The 13829-nt window shown below is 51.4% G+C and overlaps 1 protein-coding gene and 1 non-coding gene across 2 annotated transcripts in view; one reads left to right on the forward strand and one right to left on the reverse strand.

Moving 5' to 3' along the window:
- The window catches only part of Eef2k (eukaryotic elongation factor 2 kinase), a 57438-nt gene extending 50103 nt beyond the window's left edge, over positions 1–7335 (reverse strand). The window contains exon 1 of the mRNA XM_055627394.1: positions 7051–7335. The gene's annotated coding sequence lies outside the window, so the exon portion shown is untranslated. The remainder of the gene's footprint in view (positions 1–7050) is intronic.
- A 6093-nt stretch (positions 7336–13428) lies between these two features.
- Trnal-uag (transfer RNA leucine (anticodon UAG)) lies at positions 13429–13510 on the forward strand. The gene has a single exon. It is a non-coding gene; the product is annotated as a tRNA-Leu (tRNA).
- The last annotated feature ends 319 nt before the right edge of the window (positions 13511–13829 follow it).

Genomic DNA, 13829 nt, shown 5'->3' on the forward strand with positions numbered 1-13829 from the left:
GAATTCTCAGTGATTAAGAGCACTTGTTGTTCTTGCAGAAGACCCACACAGTGGCCTATAACCATCTATAACTCGACTTCCAGGGGATCGGACACTCTCTTCTGACCTCCAAAGGCACCAGGCACTCATAGGCAGGCAAAACACTCAGGCACACAAAGTACTTCAATTAAAAACTAAAGAAGCCGGGCACAGTGGCACATGCTTGTAATCCCAGCACCGAGGGAGGCAGAGAGAAGGCAGATCTCTGAGAGTTTGAGGCCAGCCTGGTCTACAAAGTGAGTCCAGAACAGCCAAGGCTACACAGAGAAACCCTGTCTCAAAAAAAAAAAAAATCCCCCCCCCAAAAAAACCTTAAAAACAAAAAACCCTAAACAAAACAAGGCAGATGTGGGGAGACAGTATTCACTTGAGACCAATGGAGTGGAGAAAGAACTTTTTTGAGTGCCAGGGTTGTAGCTCTGTGACAGGGCCTTTGCCCAGTCTATGCAAGGCCCTGGGCTCCATCCCCAGCACTGGAGGAAAAAGAAAAAAAAAAAAAAAGACTTTTCCTAAAGCACATGGCTAAAAATAATACCCTTTCCTACCAGGGCCACTTGTAAGGCCACGCAGGTCACGTGTCGCTCAACTCCTGTGAACAACCTTTGCAACTGTGCACAGGCTGCAAAGCTCCCCATATTTAGATGCAACTGTAATGTCTCCAACTATCCCCAGGGGTGTCTTGGTGGGTACCACCATAGGTCAGAATAATACACTTTCCCTTCCCTGTTGCTTCCCATTATATCCATTTCGAGAACTCTGGCTCTTCCTGCCTCCCTGGGTCCTCAGAGCTGGGCTCTCGGGCTACACCATCACACCCAGCTTCTATGTGCTATGATCTTTTACCGTGGATCTCCCGGTGTGACGAACAAGGCCTAGCCCCGCCCCACCCCCACTTCTCTCTGATCCCTCCACCCCCACTGGTGCCAGGCAAGGAGCTTTCTGCCCAGCGGAGCTGGCAGTGCATTCCTCATAGTCTGGCTTGAGCTCCTGTCCCGAAGTGACAGAGGGAAAATGGGGTTTTTGCTGCTGCAGATGGATGGGAAAGAAGGGAAGACCTGGGATCCGATGGCCCTCAATCTGACAGGATTTTCACAGTAATAAGATTAATCATACATGGAAGGGCTGGCTGCATGCCAGGTGCTGAACTAAGCATTTTGGCACACATGTGATAATGAGAGGAGCCACTGAGCCACACGGACTTTTCCCAGCCACCTTACTTTGTCACTCCTTCCTTACCATGCTCTGCTTCCCTTTATGAGGTGAAATAAAGTCCACAAAGAAACTGAGGGACAGAAGAATTCAGTAACTGACCAACACTGCTCAGCTAGCCATGTATGGCGGGCGAAGTTAAGACCTGAATTCAGATCTTAACTTAATTGATCTCAAAGTTCTTGTTTTGATTTTTTTCATGATTTGATTTTCCCTCTTGCCAACCGGGCCACTGACTCCCCAGATGATAACATTCAGTGTCCCATATACCAGCTGGAGATGGCCAGCCTTCTCTATTCATTCCTGTGACCTGCACAGATGGTTTGTGCCAGGCTTGGGGCCCTGGGCTGTGGCTGGAGGAGTGAGACACCATTCTTCCTGTGTGAATATTCGGCCTAGCCACGAAGCAGGCTGTGTAAACATGGATCGCACCATGAGAAGCGAGGCATGCTGTATCCTTAGTGCAACTAGCCAGGAGTACACTGTGTCCTGGACATGCCAGAGCAGTCCGAGCAGGTGATTAAGCGATAGAATCCAAAGCCCCCTTGGCCACGCTGATCATTGGAGACATAACGACGACCTTTTCTGCTCTGTACTCTAAAATGCCATTTGCTGATTTTAAAACAAAGAGCTCTTGCATAATGACAGATTTGATGAACAGAGTCCAGGTTGCAGCATTTGCATTTTAGCAGAAATGGAGGTTGACTTGGCCCCTCCTGTCCTTCCAAGCAGGTTGCTGTTCCTGCTAGCCAGGAAGCTGATGTCCCTGTGGAGAGTTGTTTCCAAAGAGAGGAGGGTCAGGGAAGACCTTATTCCTTTGAGATGAGGTCACTCATTGAGGGTGAAGCCAGGCTGGCAGCCAGCAAGCCCTAAGAATTCTCTTGTCATGCCTGGCTTTTTTGTGTAGGGACTGGGATTTGAACCTGGACCCTCATGCTTACACAGCAAGCTCTCTTCCCCACTGAGCATGGTTTCTCTGTCTCTGTGCTGTGGACAATGAGCTGACAGTTTTTGTTTTGTTTTTGAGACAGGGTTTCTTCATGTAGCCCTGGCTGTCCTGGAACTCACTCTGTAGCCCAGGCTGGCCTTGAACTCACAGAGATCCACCTGCCTCTGCCTCCCAAGTGCTGAGAGTAAAGGTGTGTGCCATCACTGCCCAGCCAAGCTGGTACAATTCTTACCTACAGGGGACACGTCCTGTGGGATGTCAAACACTTAGCAGCACCAGTGATCTCTACCTACTATCTGTCAGATGCACTTGGATCAGGAGAACTAAAACTGACTCCAGGTTGTTGCCATGAGCCAGAAGGGAGCGGAATGGCCGAAGGCTGGAGCCTGTTCCAGTCACGTGAGCTCCTGGTTGCAGCTGATATAATGACCCAAGCTCTTGTCTCACAATTCTGGAGGCAGAAGTTCTGCGGGCTCCTCCTTCAGAGCCAGAAGCCAGAGTCTTCAAGTATCTGTGCCTGCTTGCTTTCTTATCTCCCCATCCTTCTTCCCTCCCCTCCCTTCTTTCCCAGGGCTGAGGATGGAATCCAGAGCCTGGTAAGTTCCAGGTAAGCCCTCTCACATGAGATAACCCCTAACCCTAAGTATTTCTGTCTAGAGTTCCTGATTTCTCAGTCTTGTCCCTTCTCTACCCTTCCACCTCCTATTTGTTTGTTTGTTTTTCAAGATAGGGTTTTTCTCTGTAGCCCTGGCTGGTCTCGAACTCAGGGACCTGCTTGTCTCTGCCTCCAGAGTGCTGGGACTAAAGGTGTGTGCCACCATGCCCAACTGCCACCTCTTCTTTATACGGACCCTGAGGTGTAGCAAGATAATCCAGGACAATGTCCCCATTACTCACCTCTAAGAAGTCCCCTTTGCTGTATAAGGCCCCACACTCACAGATTCCCAGGGTTGGGACAAGAACATCTTTAGTGGGGTTATTACTGTTGGGCCTCTGGGTATAACAGGAACTGTCATAAGGGGCCTAGGAAGAAGTGCTGGGATAGGGGTGGGGGTGGAGGAGAGTAGGGTGGTCAGGGTGGAATAGGAGCTGGTATTTTTCAGCAACAATTCTCTGCCAGGCATGGTGGGGCAGAGGGACTGGTCTCCCCGGGTAACTGTTGTCTGCTAATTTATAGGCAAGGAGATGACCCGGGAAAGGTAAGAGCTGAGCTTGATGCTGAAGGGGACAGATAGGTTTGGCCCTGTGGGTCAGGCACTCCAAGCAGCGGCACCTGTGGCTGTGAGGGCAAGGGATGAGGCAAACTCATGCGAACGGTGCCTGACTCTGGGTCTGGAAAGTAGGAGGCATACAGTCTGATGGAGGAAGCCAGTGCGGACATCTTGGTCCTTTTACTTTGACATAAAGCACTGTTTCTCTCAACAGTCAGCAGTTTGTCTGTGAGCCCTCAGTGCATGCTAAGGCCCGGGAGAGTAATGAGACCCTCACTTGATGCTTCACTTCCCGATTCCTGGTGCTGTCCCCTCCCCGACTCAGAAATACATAGAACAAAGCAGGAAAGTGTCTGAATCATACCAACCGGGCACTGCACAGTAAAGATGCCACAGGAGTAGAAGGTCCAGGCACAGGACATCAGAGCCTGCTCCAGTAAGTCTGTGGTTTAGGACAAGGTCTACTCCTAACAGCAGAACATGCTTCCAAGCCATAGCCAAGGAAGGGATACAGAGCTCGGCCTATCTTCAGCTTTCTTTTCTTTCTTTTTTTTTTTTTTTTCTGAGACAGGGTTTCTCTGTGTAGTCTTGGCTGTCCTGGAACTCACTCTGAACACCAGGCTGACCTAGAATTCATAGATCCATCTGCCTTTGCCTCCTCTGGACTGGGATTAGAGGCATGTGCTACCACTGAGCTTTCAATTATGGGTTTGTCTGTGGGTTTTTTTTTTGTTTGTTTGTTTTTGTTTTTTTGTTTTTTTTTTCCTGGACTTGCTTTGTAGACCAGGCTGGCCTTGAACTTACAAAGGTCTGCCTGCCTCTGCCTCCCCTGAGTGCTGGGATCACTCACAGGCCTGTGCCACCACACCTGGCTCTGTCTCTGGTTTTTGTTTTCTCTCGCAGTCTTCCATAGACAGGCTGGGGACAGTGACCTTGAACGTCTGACTTTCTTGCCTCTTACCTCCTGAGTTTGGGGATTAGGCACACGCACCACCACACTTGGTTTTAGGAGGTGCAAAGGGCGAAACTCCGGGCTCCGTGCCTGTTTGGCAAGTGCTCCACTGGACCACATCCCCAGTCCTGTTTTGTTTTTGCTCCAAAGAAACTGAGAAATGAGCCCAGTGCTCCTGACCTCACGAACTAGCTCGGTGCTGGGCCCAGCCAGAGACCGGTATCTCCCAGCATCTCCTTCACCTCGCCGAGAGCATGTGACGGCATTTAGGCCAATGAAGTGTGGCCTAAATAACTTTGCACCACGTCCAGGCCCCTTCAGCCGCTCACTTTCCATACGTGGAGCAGGCCGGTGTCATTTCTATGTCACCACAGAGCACCTGGTGTGTACCTTCTCTGAGCTTCAGGGAGAACAAGGGCCTCCCTCACCTGACACAGGATTCCAGCACACCCGTGTCTTCCTTCAGTCACCTGCTCAGGCTATTCTTATTCAATCTATTCTTATTATTCAATTGTCAATTTGTCTCCTGGCCAAGGGATCCACCCCTCCATCGTGTCTGTTGATATAACCCCTCCTTCAGAGCTGGCCCTGATTCCCAGGAGGCAGGTTCTATTTACGTCATTCTACAGGTGAGAAAGCTGAGGAACCGAGAGGCTTAGTGATTTACCTATAATCACAGAGCCAGAAAGCTGGGACTGTTAACATAGTCCACATTTCCTCAACCCGGACACCCAGCAGCAGCCAGCGAGCAGCCTCTCCTGGGAATTTCTGAGAAATGCAGATTGGGAGCCTCACTCCAGACCTCAGAAATGAAAACTCCAGTGTGGTCCAGCCATCAGGGGCAAGCCAGCCAGCCCTGCAGGAGCCAGGCAATGTTTTCCAGAGTGAGTGTGCCACAGCCTACACTCGCCTCTGACTCTTCAGCCTGTGAAAGGCTTTACTGCTGTACTGAGTTAGTGCCTAGTAACTCACCCTTTTCTCCTTCCAAACCCTTGTAGTCTGCACCCATAGGCCTGGGCTGCAAGAGTTTAGTCAAATAGTCTTTATTTAATTCGTGCAGTGCGTGTGCACAAAGATGACTGTGGAAGCCAGGGAAGGACACTGGATCCCTGCAGCCAGTGCCACAGGAATGGGTGAGCCACCAGGTACGGGGCCAGGGCCACCTAGTTCTCAAGATCTAGCATCTCTTTTGCCTTTCGCTTCAGGGGCAAATGCTCTCAACCCCTGAGCCCCCCATGCTTCCCCCCCCCCCCCCCAGACCCTCCACCAACAAGCTTTAAGGCGCAAATCCAGGGCCATCCCAGGTATAGACCCTGTAGCACCCTGGGATTCTGGGTAACTGACTCCTCAGTAGCTGCCTCAACAGGACACCTCCTCCCCCTTCACCCAAAGCCTTCCTTTTTTCATCAGTATGCCCAGCGGCTTACTGCTTGGCTTCTTTGCAATGATCCTGAAGTTCTTCTCCTTCATGACAGGACTCACAACAGAGAAGGCACCAGAAACAACTTGGTTCTGCTACCCCCAGGTTCCCCCATGCGGTTCTCAGGTGGAAATTAAGAGCAGCCCCACCCCACCCCCACCCCCTGCCCCGCGGAAGACAAGCCTTTTGGGGCGACCCTGACCAGGGCAGGATAAAAGGTTTGAAAATATCTTGTGTGTGGAACCGCGTGGCAGGAGCCATTCAGGAAAGGCACGGCCAACGCGCTCAGGAACCCTCCAAAGAACGGAGCAGAACCCCATTCTTTGGAAGAGAAAAAGATTCCCCCCAGGCGGTAATGGAAGCCCCCCATTTCCAGCTTCTGCCTGCCTTCCTCTCCCAGGAACTCTCGGCATCGCAGAGAAAGTGAAGAGCAGTGTCTAAGGTCGAGGTTTGAACACGGCCTGAGCCCTCTCCTCCCGGCTTCCTTCTCCACACTGCTCAACTACCACCTCTCCTGAGTCTTCCCAAAACTTCATTTTAAACTCCTGCACTCGCAACCCTTGTTTACATACTCTTACGTTCCCTACCTAGCCTCTGGGGGTCTGGGAACTTCTCCAGACCTCGGTTTCCTCCTCGGTAAAATCTGCTTTCTTAGTTCAGTGGTCCCAAGACAGAGAGTGCCCCATGATGGTGGAAGCAGAAATACGGCCCCAGGGAGCATCCCCAAATCAGATCTCACTCCTCCGCAACACACGCGATCAGTCGCACTCAGGGCGCAATCCCCTAGCCGACACAAGCTAGCTTTGGCAGGGCTTACCCGGGAGATCCCCGCCTCCGCGCCACCAGCTGCATATTAATACCTAGCCCCTTGGCGCACATGTCTCCAACGCCTGCCAACACCCAACTCCCTCAACCAACAATGCAGCAAGGGCGTATGCTGCACAGTTCCAGGAACTGAGGCCCGCACAGGCCTCCGGAGTGGTGAACCCCGTTGGGGGAATGCTGCTTGGGCGCTGCAGGGGGACAGATAGGTTCGCCTCCTGGACTTTAGAGGAGGCCCGGGTGGAGGCGGGCATGCGCCGCCTGGTGCAGCTCGAACGGCGCCCATCGCTGGCCATCGTCTTTCACCCCTTACTTTACAGGCGCAGGGACTGAGCCCCAGGGGAGCTTGGCAACCAGAGAAGCGCCCCAATCGCCTTTCGGGGCGCCGCTGCAGCGGGGCGCGCGGGCCCGGCTCCCCCATCCAGCCCCGCACCACAGCGTCACCTACCTCCCGCAGGGGCACAGGCGCGGCAGCCGCTGCCCACGGCCGCAAGGATCCCGAGGAGCTGGCAGAGGCTCGCGGCCGGGCGCTCCAGGGTGCAGGGCGGGTGGAGGATCCCGGGACACGAGCGCAGGCGACGGAGAGCCAGGCCCACAGCCGCCGTGGGGCGCGTGGAGACGTCCGAGCTCAGGAGCCGAGCGCGCGCTGGAGGGGGGATCCGGCGGGAGTTGTGGCTGCAGCTGGGGCTGGAGCCGGAGGCTGGGTCCAGAGCCGAGGCTGGGCTGGAGGCTGGGGCTGGGGCGGGACTGACGCACAGGGCGCACGCCAGGGCTCACGTGGCCGCCCCCGGGTGGCCATCACCTCCCTGCAGCTGCCGCCTAGTCTCCTGGCTCCCCAGCCTGTAGATCGCCTCCTGAACTTCTGGGTAGGAAGCCGGTTACTCTGCTGCGTGAATATCCTGTCCGAACATAACCTAAAATGCCTTTATCAGAAAATCTTTGGGTTTTCTGACTTCTGCTTTGAAGAAACTTCAGACACTTCACAAGAAAGGGACAGGAAATGAAAGAGAAGAAGGGGACGAATCAACAAAAATTCTGTTGAAAAAATACAACAATGAAGCACAGCCATTGCGCTTAACTCTAAGCCAGTAGTTCTCAACCTGTGGGTCCTGACCCCTATGGGGGGTTCAAACAACCCTTTCACAGGGTTTGCCTAAGACTGTCTGAACATCAGATATTTGCACTATGATCCATAACGGTAGCAAAATTACAGTTATGAAGCAGCAAGAAAAATGATTTTATAAGTGAGGCTAGTTGGCACACACCTGCAATTCCAGCACTCCGGGAAGCAGAGGCAGGCGGATCTCTGTGAGTTCGAGGCCAGCCTGGTCTATAAAGCGAGTCCCGGACAGCCAAGGCTACACAGAGAACCCCTGTCTCAAAAAACCAAAATAATAATAATAGTTTTTTGTTTGGGGGTCACCACAACATGAGGGGCTGTTAAGGGGTCACAGCATTAGGAAGCTTGAGAACCACTGCTCTAAGCTGTCTCTTCACTCTCCTCCATGTTTTGTTGAGACGAGCTGGCCTCTAACTCCCAGTGAGCGTCTGTGTGCTGAGCCTCCATCCTGATAACCCTTTTTATCTTTGGCAATAACCTCCCCCCCCCCCCACCCCAGTTAGATTTGTCAATTTGACACACTGGGCCATCTGGAAAGAGGAAACCTCAAGTGAGAAAATGCCTCCGGGCGGTGGAGCATTCAGCTCACTGTAGGCTGTCTCACCCCTGGGCAGGTGTCCCACGGTGGCTGTAAGAAAGCAGGCAGAGCAAGCCAGGAAGCAGCGTTCGCTCCCCTGTGTTCTCTGCTTCAGTTCCTGCCTCCGGGTTCCTGCCCTGACTTTCCTTCATGGTGGACTATAAGCTGTGAGCTGAAATAAACGCAGGTTGCTTTTGGTCATGGTGTTTTACCAAGCAACAGAAGCCTGCCTCGCCAGGACAGTCGGTGGGAGTGTGTTCCTGGTAACAGAGAGGGACTGACAGACACACAGGCCATAATACTCCTTATAATTCTCATCACGACCTTCTTACTCTTCTCCACTTTGCACACAGAACACCGAGACCAGGAAAGTGACTTTTCCAAGCTTACACAGTAAGTGGCAGAAGCACGGTTTGGCCAGACTTGAGTATATTCAGACCGCTTGTGTCCTGTGAGCCTTGGCTCTTTGGTTTGAGAGCAGTCAACACCATTCTCCCTCAGGAAGTCAGCCCTTCAGGCCTGAGGACTGTTGTCAGAATGAACATTTCCTGCTAAAAGTTTGACTCTTTTCTTTTCTTTCTTTCTATTGAGATAGGGTCTTTGTACATACTCTGACTGTGGCAGAACTCACTGTGTAGACCAGACTGGCCTCTGCCTCTTGAGTGCTGGCACTAAAGGCATATTCCACAACACCGGGCAAGCTTGACCTTCTTGATTAAGATCCCCTGTCGCCACATGAACTCAGAAAGGCGAATGCTTGTGTCTGGAGCTGCCCAAGACAGCTCTTAGGACTTCTGCCCCAGTCTGGCCTGTGCTTCTGGAAGATCAGCCCCACAGCACAGGGAGCTGCACCGCTATTCCCAGCTAGATTTCCAGTTTTGATTCCCACTTTCCAAATGGATAATGATACTGAGTATGTCTTCAGGTACCCTTGGATACTTACATATGACTACAGAACCCAGCAATCCCACTCTCAGTTGTACGCCTAAGGGTAAAGAGAGTATGAACCACCCAAAGGAAATTAGGGGGAAGGGGTGGACAGGATGGCTCAGGAGGTAAAGGCGTTTGCCGAGCCTGACAAACAATCCTGGGACTCGCCTGGTAGGAGATAACTAATTCCTGCAGGACAGCCTCTGGCCTTGACACAGGCACTGTGATGCGTGCACACCTACGCACATACATGCACACACACAAAGTGAATTACCTTAATTTAAAAAAGAAATTAGAATAGATGCCTACCATCAAAACAACAACAAAACCCAAGGACGTATGGAGCTGGGTGTGGCGGCGCATGCCTGTAATTCCAGAACTCAAGAAGCTGAGGCAGGGGCCCGGAGAGATGCTCAGCCATTAAGAACACTGGCTGCCCCTCCACAGGATCCAGGTCCAGTTTCCCAGCACCCACATAACGGCTGACAACTGTAACTCCAGTCCCAGGGGATCTGACATCCTGTTCTGGCCTCTGCCGACACCAGCCGTGTGCTTTGATACACAGACGTACATGCAAACAAAAGCACGCGCGTAAAGTAAAATAGATACTTAAAAAGAAAAGTTTGCCAGTGTTTGCCTCACCGTGTAGAAAATAACCAAACACATAAAAAAAAAACAACTAAGTTAAAAATTAAAAGGCTAAGCCGGGTGTGGTGGCACACTCCTGTAATCCCAGCACTCAGGGACACAGAGGCAGGTGGATCTCTGTGAGTTTGAGGCCAGCCTGGTCTACAAACTGAGTCCAGGACAGCCAGGGCTTCCCAGAAAAATTGTCTCAAACAAACAAATAATAAAAAATTAAAAGGCTGATGCTGCAGAAGGGTTGCTAGTTCAAGACCAGCCTGAGCTGTGTGGCTATAGCGGGTTGATTTGTTTGTTTGTTTAAGATAATTTACTTCATGGGTGTTTACCTGCACACCTGTTGCCTGTGGAGGTCAGAGAGTGTTGGGTCTCCTGGGGCTGGAGTGTTTCCGTAATTATGAACCACCACATGGGTGCTGAGAATTGAGCCAGGACCCTCTGCAAGAGCCACAGGTGTTCCTAGCACCTGAATCAGCTCTGTGGCCCTGAGACAGTTTTTATAAAAAGACTTGCAGAGACCATGAAATTACTCCTCTCCTGTCATAGGGTATTCTGAGAGCAAGGCCTGTTTGCCTATATATTTGCATAGGAAAAGGTCTGGAAGAATCAGGGACAGTTTTCTAGTCTTTTTCCTTCTGTTTTAAGTGGTGGGCCTCACTGGTAAATGAAGCCCTTCTCTTTTAACTTTACACATAGGATTGAGCATTTAAAAAAAAAAAATTATGGTCATGCTTGCAGTGTAATTCAAACCTAGATAGCACCCAGGGATTCACGAGGCAGGGACACGAACAATGACTTCATACTGATGACCTTTACAACAGTTAAAAGTCACTTAGAAACAGAAATACCCACAAAAACTAAACAGCCTGGTTGCTGTGGCATCTATGGCCTCCCCGCCCTTCCCTGCTGTGGCTGGCTTTGCATTTGATCTGCCCTGGCTGTGTCCCACAGGCATAAATCAGCAGAGGAGCGTGGCCAGCGGGCGTGGGGGGGGGGGGCAGCCTGGAGACAGGCTGCTGGAGAGAGGCTAGGTAGAAACAGACAGAAGTTTTCACTTCTCTGGGGTTGGAGTTAGAGTCAAGCAGGCCCTGAACCCCTTCAGAAGCAGTATGTCCCTCCCCAAGGCCTGCTTTTGTATGATTGGGCCTAGTGAGCATGGACTAAACTCTGTCTGGAACTAAACTATGGCAGTGTGCGTGTGTGTGTGTGTGTGTGTGTGTGTAAATATGCTCTGAGTTATTTTGGGGAAATAGCCTACATAAAGAGAACTCTGTGTCCTTCCTGTGGCTGCAGAAGAGGGTGATCTTCCAGGACAGGCCAGGGCCTGGCCACAACCAGACAATAGTTCTGTTAGCTCCAAGGATGGGCAGCTCTGGGCAGCAGTGCCCAGACCCTCTGTCTTTGTACTCAAATGGCAATGGAGTTCACATGAAGTGACCTTTACCAAGAATAAAAAAACAGGGCAGGGATGTTGTAGCTTAGTGGTCAATCCTGTGTTTAACCTGTAGGGTTGATCTCCAGCACAGACACACACGTACACAAACATATGCCCACTTAAAAGAACAAAACCATTTTTTTTTTCTCAGTCTATTCTTTTGGCCAACACTGTCCTCAGTCCTGAAGGTATGGCAATGAGTTTATGACTTCATATGGGTAATTAAGAAACTATCATTTGTTTTCCTGGAGTTGACATTCTACCGGGGTCCATTTTCCTCCTGCACGAGGCCTGTCAGGTCCCTTCTTGGACAATGGGTAGGGAAGGTATTCATAGCATCCCTCTTCCTAGAGGTCTTGAGTTCGATTCCCAGCAACCACATGGCGGCTCACAACCACCTATAATGAGATCCCCTATAATGCCCTCTTCTGGTGTGCATGAGAACAGAGCACTCATGTACATAAATAAATAAATCTTTTTTAAAAAAATCTAATAAAAAATGACTCAGTGGTTAAAGGCCCACACTGTTCCTGCAGAGGACAGAGCTCAGCAACCTTGTATCTGTGTCCAGTGTCTACTTCTGGATTCTGCACCAACACAAACATATATAATTAAAACAATTAAGCTGGTAGTGCTGGTACATACCTTTAATCCCAGCACTTAGGAAGCAGATCTCTGAGTTTGAGGCCAGCCTGCTCTACAGAGCAAGTAGGGCCACATAGAGATAATCTTGTCCAGGTTCAGCAGGGAGACCCTGTCTCAACAGGAGAATGATACAGGAAGACACACACACACACACACACACACAGATAGAGGAAGACACACACACACACACACACACACACACACACACACACACACACACACCACTTCATTCTCTGGAAAGACCAGACCGAGGTCTGACAGTTACAGGTCAATGAAATTGTGGGTAGGAAGAAGGAAAGCAAACCCTCACAGCAAATGCTGTCACGTGGCTACTACCGTTGCTACTCCCTTAGAGCAAATTCCCCTAGGTCACAAAGCTAGCCAGCCCAGGGTTCCCAGGCCCATGGGGTTAGTTACTACACTGTATTAGCCTAACAAATCACTACAAATTGAGCAGCTCAGTCATCCTGGAGGACAGAATTTCTAGAAGGAGTCAGACACCTCCTTTTTCTCTTGGGAGGTTCGGTTCTCAGGAGCTGGCGTGGGTGAAGCTACTTGCTGCTAAGCCTTACGACCTGAGGTGATCCGGGGACCCCGCATGGCGGAAGGAAACAGCAAGCCCTGCAAGCAGGCCTTTGATCTCTGCGTGAGCACGGGTGTGCACCCTTCCCCCGTGTTCCTCGATTTGCATCTTCGTCTCTCCTATTCTCCGCCCGGATCTCGTGTGGGTCCTCACCTCGTTCCAGGAACACTTGGATAATGGAGGCTGGTCTCCCCATCCGAATCTTACTTTCTTTTGAGACAGCTTCTAATTAGGGATGCGGCGAAGGCTGACCTGGAGCACCTGACCCTCCTGCCTCCGCCCGGGCTGGGTGGAGGTGAAAGTGGTGGGTCGGGGAGGTGTGGGTAAGTGTGTGGGGAATTACAGATTTGTGCGACCACACAGGAACCTACTCTCCGCTCCTGAAGCTCTGTAATTCAATCATAGCTGCAAAAAAAAAAAATTTTTTTTTTCCTTTTGCCACACAAGATAATAGGCAAGGTCTGGGGTTTGTCCACACCCCTCCTTGGGCTGGTGGTGTGGGAGGCTTTAGGTAGCACATCCACTCGCCTTTTCTTTATGGCTGCTTGGTTTGCTAAGTTCCCTAAAGGTTGCAGGAAAACGCGGCAGCGCAGCACTGCCCCCCGGTGGCCGCGGGCAGCATCGCGTCCGCGGGAGAGGCGAAGCTCGAAGTTCTCCCACGCGGCGGGCAAGCGTTCACGGTTGGCGCTCGGGCAGCGTCCTTTCCCTTCGAGCGCTGCGCTCCGGCCTGCAGGCCGTGCCGGAGACCGGGGCGCGGGGAAACTGACGGCGGCCGTCGCCACGCGGAGGAAGGCTTCTGGGGCAGGCGGAGACGCCCAGGGGCGGGGCTTGCAAAGCGCAGCGCACTGCGTCATCACACTAATATACTCTGAATGGCCAGCCTAGCCAGAGGGAGGTAGCGTGGCCGAGTGGTCTAAGGCGCTGGATTTAGGCTCCAGTCATTTCGATGGCGTGGGTTCGAATCCCACCGCTGCCAGATCCCTGGATTGCTTTTTTTTTTTTTTTTTTTCCTACGTTCTTGTCTTTGCCCTTATTTCTTCGTTCCCTCTGAAGCTCATTTTTAAAAACATAAGCTGAGGAAGAAAAGAAGGAAACTACAACGAAATTGGTCTGTCTCTACGCTGGTGCACAAACACTTCATGGCTACCAATTTTCTTCCCTAAAAAACAAAACATGAAACAAAACGAAAACCCTCCCCGTTTCCAGGGCAATGGGTCCCCGGACAACAACTTGCAAATTCCCGACAGGCGGTCTGGGTCTTAGTTCACACTTCCAGGGTCTCTGAAGCAAAGATG

This window comes from Psammomys obesus, unplaced genomic scaffold, assembly GCF_907164565.1.
Source record: "Psammomys obesus unplaced genomic scaffold, mPsaObe1.curated_primary_1811, whole genome shotgun sequence".
NCBI classification, from domain to species: domain Eukaryota; kingdom Metazoa; phylum Chordata; class Mammalia; order Rodentia; family Muridae; genus Psammomys; species Psammomys obesus.